This window comes from Microtus ochrogaster, unplaced genomic scaffold (assembly GCF_000317375.1).
Source record: "Microtus ochrogaster isolate Prairie Vole_2 unplaced genomic scaffold, MicOch1.0 UNK3, whole genome shotgun sequence".
NCBI classification, from domain to species: domain Eukaryota; kingdom Metazoa; phylum Chordata; class Mammalia; order Rodentia; family Cricetidae; genus Microtus; species Microtus ochrogaster.
Genome location: NW_004949101.1, coordinates 2,685,758 through 2,693,118, shown reverse-complemented (window position 1 = coordinate 2,693,118; position 7,361 = coordinate 2,685,758). Strand labels below are relative to the sequence as shown.

Sequence of the window (7,361 nt, the reverse complement as noted above, 5' to 3'; positions counted from 1 at the left end):
AAAAAGAAAAGAAAAGAAACCCAACATGGACAAGTTCAACAGAACCGCCATATACGGGCTGCCCATGCATGCCTAAGCATTGCCAGGGCATAAATTTCATTCGTTCACAGAGCTTCATGGGTTCTAGCTTGGCCAGGTTCTAGCTCAAGCTTTCTCTACAGTATAACCAGCTCCTGCTACCACACAGTGAGCTGTTTTCAATGCCATGCCTTCCCTGACATGATGAACCGTATACTCTGCACCCTGAGTCAATAAGTTCTCTTCCCCCTATGTAGTTTTGGTCAGGCATTCAGTGGGCACTTCGATGTGCCTGCTATGGGGGAGGGAAATGACAATGAGCAAACCCTGCAATGACTGAGGCCCATTCTTGGCCCACATATTACAGCTTCACGTGTGCTCTCCTAGTGTCAAGCAGGAAGCATCCCTGAGTCACTGTTGCCCTCAAAAGATATTCATAGATAAATGAAACCTCCATGCTGCAGAATTGTTTGGAGCCTCACCAACCAAGAGAAAAATTAAGAGAATGCTTCACAACATTGTCCCCACAGATTTCCTATGCTCTGCCAGACTAATGTGTTGGCGTTCGTATCTGCCTGCGAATTTTTAAGGATAATCTTACAGGAGTGACTTTGTGGAACTGCCTGTTGTGCCTGTCACTTCCGTTGATTGCTTCTAAGTGGCCACACAACCGCCTTTTGTTTATTTGGTGAAGACTGTAATACTTCCCCCTAAAGAGGTCCCACTCATGAACTGTGAACTTTGAAACGTACACTGACATTTGCAGTACCGTCAATCTGTCACCGTTTGTTTTATTCAATTTGTGAGAGCAGAGGATTTCTCAACGACAAGACAGCGACTCGGGAAGCACAGGAAGGGAAACCGCATGTGCAGAGTAAACGCAGGCTGTCTAGGGCTTTCAGAAGTCTCCTTCTTCGTGGGTTAGGCTCTGCATCCTCCATTTTGTGCCTAGACTGAGGTCCCTTTGAAGTCTCAGAAGCTTTCTGTGACACAACGCTGCATCCATACGGGCAGGAGCTGAACGCTGAGCTTTTTGTTTTGCCCTTTAAAAATGTGTGTATTTCGGAGATTTGCCTTTCATACGGCAGTGTGGAGAGATGCGCAATTTTACCTTGTGTAACATCTTTACCTGCAAAGTGCCAAGTGCTTGAAGACTTTTTTTTTTTAAATGAATAGTCTACATGTCTGCCTGCTGAGGAAGTAGGGACGAGTAATTTATTTCCACTTTTACACCTAAACAAACTAAGGAAAAGAGGCTCAGAACCTCAACCAGGGGTGAAAAAAGAAGAAGGAGGAGAAAGAAAGGAAGGAAAAGGGAAGAAAGGAAAGAAAAGGGAAGAAAAGAAGGAAGGAAGGAAGGAAGGAAGAAAGGAAGGAAGGAAGGAAAGAAAAAGAAAGTAAAAAGCCTAACCCAGGCTAGACTGATGGCACCCAGTCTATTCCAGCAGCTGATCATAACTTCAAAAGAAAAATGCCCTCAGAAAGAACAGAATCCAAGACATTGCCACATTGTGTTTATTATGTCGTGCTGTTTTTAGTTATGTTAGTTGCTTTCTAGTTTATTGGCTTATTTATAAGGTTAGTAACTTCAAACTTTGGATCTCCCTTTTAAAATAGTCATGTTATTACGGTGTGGTGGGCGCACGCGTGCTACAACCCTGTGACGTCAGTTCCCTGCTCCCACCTTTATGTGGGTTCTAGGGATCAAACTTGGGGGACCAGGCTTCGCATCAAGTCCTTTGACTCACAGAGCCCTGGATCTATTTTTGGAATAGATTTCCGGTAATGTTTTGTCATTGCCATGACTCAATTCAGGCACAATAAAGACACAAACTTAAATGGGCAAACAGAATCCAGGTCTGTGTAATCTGGCAAAATTCTGTTTGACCAATGCTTTATACACATAGGACAGGTAACACATGTGTAAAATTCAAGACTGTGTACTTCATGTCTCTTGGTGTGTGAATCATGGCACAAATTCAGCTGAGAATTCACATCAGCATCATCAGATCAGAAAAAAATTAAACCTAAACATTTCTAAACAGGCCCAGGTTATTTGCTTAGTCATTTTGGTAACTAGAACTAATCAAAGAGAGCTAACCGAAACAATTCTGAACAAGTGTGTCAACGTTCCTTTAAAGGGGGCTGAGGGCTGGGGAGAAACTTAGCTGGTAGGGTGCTTACCTTGTAAGCATCAGTCCCTAAGTGCAATCCTCAGGACCTGTGTTTAAAAAGTCAAGCACTGGGCTAGAGAGATGGCCCAGCAGTTTAGAGCACTGTTTACTCTTGCAAAGGACCTGAGTGAGATTCCTAGCACACATATGTTGGTTGGTTTACAACGAACTGTTACACCTGTCCTAGGGGATATGATGCCCCCTTTGGCCTCCACAAGCACCAGGCATGTACCTGGTGCACCTACATACATACAGGCCAAACACTAATACATATAAAGAAAGGAAAATAAATCTAAAAAAAAAAAATTGTCAAGCATGGTGTTGTGTGGTTATAATCCCAGTACTGGGGAGGATGAGGTTCACTGCCAACCAGCCTAGCCTACTAGATGAGCTTCAGGTCAATGAGAGAACTTGTCTCAAACAACACAAACAAAGGTAAATAAAAAAAAAGAAACTCACAAGGTGGATGAAACCAAGGAAGCAAACCCGTGGTTGCCTTCTTACCCCTGCCCCTAGTACACACACACACACACACACACACACACACACACACACACACACACACACACACACACAATGTAATGGAAAAAAAAAACAGCTAAAATTTAAAACTTCTTCCTGGTGACTTATGCTCACAGTCAGTCTTCTATGCAGACACGCACAGGAAATGAAAATTCTCTTTCCAATTTCTTCTCAGCCCTTCTCAGTTCCTTACCTGGATTGTATGTTTTCTTGTCCTCTCAAGCCTTCAAATTCAGCTCAGGAGCATCTCAGCAGGATCTCCCATGTTATCACTTCCTTTCCTATTTCAGGGATGAAATTTAAAGTTTGTGTTCTAATGCCATTACCAAAGTCAATGTCAATTTTATAGACCATTTAACTTTAAAGGGTTAGTGCATATGTTGTGGCCTGTGGTTAGTCCTTCCTGCCGAAAGAAAGCAGCCTTTTGTCTAAGATTTTAATTCAGCACCATTAGAAAAAATAGAATCAGAGCCACCACGAGATGATGCAGAGAGAGAGAAGAATCTGACTTTCCCTCCATCCCGTCACTGTGTTATGTACATAATGAGCTCACAGTTTCTCTGCTTATTCTTGGAATATTTGGATTATAAGGCACGTTTAATTTCTACATTTGAAATATGGGCCAAAGGGCTGGCATGTAGCTGAGTTGCTAGAGTGCTCGTCTGATGCACACACAGACTTGAGTTATCTTGAGTATTACATAAAGATGGCTGTGCCGACACACCTGTAAGAGAACCAGAAGTTCAAGACCATCCTTGTCTGTCTGCGTAGCAAATTTGTAGCCAATCTGGGCTACAGGAGACTATATGAAAAATAATAGTAATATGTAAAACCAGTATCAATAGAGGACTTTCACTTGGGCTTTATTGTTAAGATACTCAGGCCCTAATAGACCTCCACTCATGAGGCATTTTTTTTTGGTAGATGCTCAGGGTGAAAACACACACACACACACACACACACACACACACACACACACACACACCCCAGCGGGCATGGCTCAGAGGGGCTCCCCTGTCTTTTTTTTTTTTTCTGGTTCTTTTGAGAAAGGGTCTTGCTGTGTAGTCCAGACACTTGTGAGCCTCTTGCCTTAGCCTCCTGGATACTGGCTAACAGCCATGCACTGCCTTACCTGGCCATACCTATTTTCTTACATTACAGTTTGAAGAAGCATAAAGGAAGGATTCTAAACCAAAGCCTGCTCTGTGCTTATAAGAAAAACACGCCCTTTAAAAGCAGAAGCAGCCTTCTCTAGCACTTGTCACCAAGTGAGGCTTGTCTGCTGGGCAGAAGAAAAATCTGGAGGCATTTGTAGCTGCATCTACTAATTTAAAAAAGAATGGCTCCCACCACCCCCACCACAGGAGAGTTCATCCTATCTCACAATGGGTGTGTTTTTAAGCAAAACTGGAGACAAAATTGGGTGTACAGGAGGACCCTTGTGACCCATGCTCCCTCTTCTGAGATGCTGCCCCTACCTGGTACTGATCACTAACTCTTGACACCCCAAAGCCACTCCGCATCTTTAGCCGTTAGAAGGTGATTTCTGAGGCCTGGCAGCTGTTGGTGTTACCACTATTGTGCGGGAAACAAAAGCCATTCTGCTCATCCCGCCTGCCTTTGTATCCGCGATACTGGAGCCGTTTCATGAATGATGTCTAATTCTTTAGCAGGGAATTTCATTACTGCCCATGGTGCGGTGATAGTTTACACTTCCCACGGTGGAAGAGAATATCTGAGCCTACCTGCTAATGGGAGGAAGCTTGGCTTTTGACCTCCATTAAGATGCTTGCATTTTAAGTCTGTTAATTAGGCCCGCCATGAGCTGCCATCATGACAACCTCCGTATTTCCTACCTTTTCTACTTTGAACCACTGAAGCTGAGACCGGCCAAGTGGACCTGTCGTCTGCTCGTCTTGGAAATTAAGCTGAGTACGGGAGGCCAGGGCATATGGAACCCTGGAACACCTACACAAGCCAGCGTTAACTTGGTGTCTTGCATAACCGATATTTATTTGAAGAACTGTATTCTCTATTATTTTCATGTAGAAAATATATCAGTCTAGGAAGCTTTTATTTGCATAGGCAAGAAACGAATTGGTCTAAATGGTTGAGGAAATGCAGCAACCCACCCTTCATCCCTTCCTAGACCATGCCCTGGCTGTATGACTTAGGGCTCTTCCATTCGAGGTGAGTGACCTGCTGGAGTTCTGGACTCCAGCATATGATTTGTTTTAGCTGGAAATAGGAAGCAGCTCTGATTTTTGCCTGCCTTTCTCACAGGTCTACCATTGCTGCTATAGGAATAAGCCCCAGTTGCCTCTCATCAGAAGGGGTATGGGGTGGAGAATAAGGTAACCATTTGGGGTTCGCATCTGCAACTTGTGAAGTTATACAACTCTGGGCTTCATTCTGATTAGGCCAAGCTAGAGTACATGTTTAATGTGCTAGGCTAATCATTGAGTAAGGAGGAGTTTGGATTATGTAACTTCTCAGTGAGAGGGATATGTCTAACTATCCAAATATCTATCAGCTATCCATCTATCCATCCATCATCCATCCATCCATCCACCAACTATCTATCTATCTATCTATCTATCTATCTATCTATCTATCTATCTATCTATCTATCTATCTATCTATCTATCATCTGTTGTAAGAGGCTGCTTGTTCGTTTCCCAGCTTCCCAGACTCCAGAAACTATATTATTTGCAATACTGTTGGCCAATAGCTTAAGCATACTTCTGGCTAACACTCATATCTTAAATTAACCCATCTCCATTAATCTGTGTATCTCCATGAGGCTATGGCTCTCCAGCAGGGCTACATGGCTTCCCCATGGCCCTGCCTTCTTTCTTCTAGCATTCAGTTTAGTTTTCCCCACTTAGCTCTACTCTACCCTATCATTAACCAATAAAAGCAATACATAGACAGAAGGACTTCTTATATCTATCTATCTATCTATCTATCTATCTATCTATCTATCTATCTATCTATCTATCTGTCTGGAGTGGGCAGACAGATAAGGCTGGTCAGGAATCTACATGATGGAGACAGCTGCAGCTGAATCACACCTACATCATCCCACTTATAGCTAAGCCAGAGTTTTGTGAGTAAGAATAAGTGACTGGTGCTAGTGTATTTTGGAATGACTCATTAGGAAGCTCTGGGGTGGTGGTGTGTGACTGATACTCATTGCTTATGTCACTGAAGAATTCAAAGGTAGCATGGGCTTCAGGAAGTGGTTGAGAATGATTTCTCTGTGATTCTGTTGGAGTCCCAACCCCAGATGCTGTTCTTTATGATGACTTTGCCATTTCAGGCTTCCCATCTGCATCTTGGGCTGTGTAGGAAGTAGGGAAGCTTTGACTTCACTCTGAATGGGCCAACTCAGGTCACATGTTTATGCTGAGCCATTGAACAGCAGGGGTTTAAGGTTTTCTAATTTGTCCATTAGACTCCTTCGTAAGATGTATGTGGATCTAGTCTCTTCCAGAACCCCCATGGTGTCAATTTAAAGGTGGGCATAGGGAACAAAACATGCTAAGAGACATTAGCAATGTTAACTATGGAGAATTTAGGTGCTTCCAGCTTTGTTTAAAATCCCTTTAGATAATTTTTCTGCCTCCACATTGCTAGGTTGACTAGAACTCCACAGTGGGGTTATCTCCATCTTGGCTGTTACTTGGCGAATGGCAAAGCCTCTGGCGCTGAAGGGTGACTAGAATCACACTTTAAAGTAGACCTCTCCCATCAGCTTTCTGGACTTCCAACTCCTAAGAGCTTGGGATTTTGAGAAAATGAAATGTGGATTTTATCTGCTAGGATGTGAGCTTCTGATCCAGAGAATGAGTTTCAGCTGATTTAATGTTAATATAGTCATTCCACTGACTCTGGCCTCCATTGTTTCTTATGAGAAGTCAGTGGTAATTATAATTCTCTAGACACATAGTATCAAATGCCACCAAATCAACCAATAAAAGTGTGTGTTGAATTAAAAATAGAATCAGTGACTTTCAGTGTATCATATAATTTTCTTTCAAGAATTATGCCTCCATCTAATAGATACACACTCCCTCTCTGTGAAGCTTTTGTTACTGTTCAGCCTTTTCAGGATAAATTAACCGAGCAACTTATCAGGATCATTTTTTTTTTCGCAAATATGGATTTTAAAGGTACCATGGTTATGTTCTGTGCTTCTTAGAGTCTTCCCTGATTCTGAGGCTCCTGGAAGAGTGAACAGCCCTTAGCATTCAACACATTTTTGTCATTCAGCAAATACCATCAGGGATCTGCTGACTACAAAGTGCTGCCTGTATTAAATGATATGAAAGGCATGGGGATGGACAAGTGGAAATCCTTGGCTTCAAGTAATACAATTTAATTTCACTCAAAAGTTTGGACATAAGGAAAGATGGAACCACAACTCCCAGGAAATAACTTGGCTGTCTTGAAGGATTATTTACTTTGCCATCTCTAATCACGAAGAGCTGTGGGTCTTAATGAAATATTTGCCATATGACAAAAATTAAAATCAAGCGTTTTTTTGTGACAGAGCTTAGATATTAAGCAAATTACTATATTGTTAGATTTAAAAATGTTTATTTATTAATTTTCAATGTGTGTGTGTGTGTGTGTGTGTGTGTG

The 7,361-nt window shown here is 42.4% G+C and overlaps 1 protein-coding gene across 1 annotated transcript in view; it reads left to right on the top strand.

Moving 5' to 3' along the window:
* Cfap61 (cilia and flagella associated protein 61) overlaps positions 1-7,361 on the top strand; it is a 265,147-nt gene that overhangs the window by 140,181 nt on the left and 117,605 nt on the right. The gene's annotated exons all lie outside the window — the stretch shown is intronic.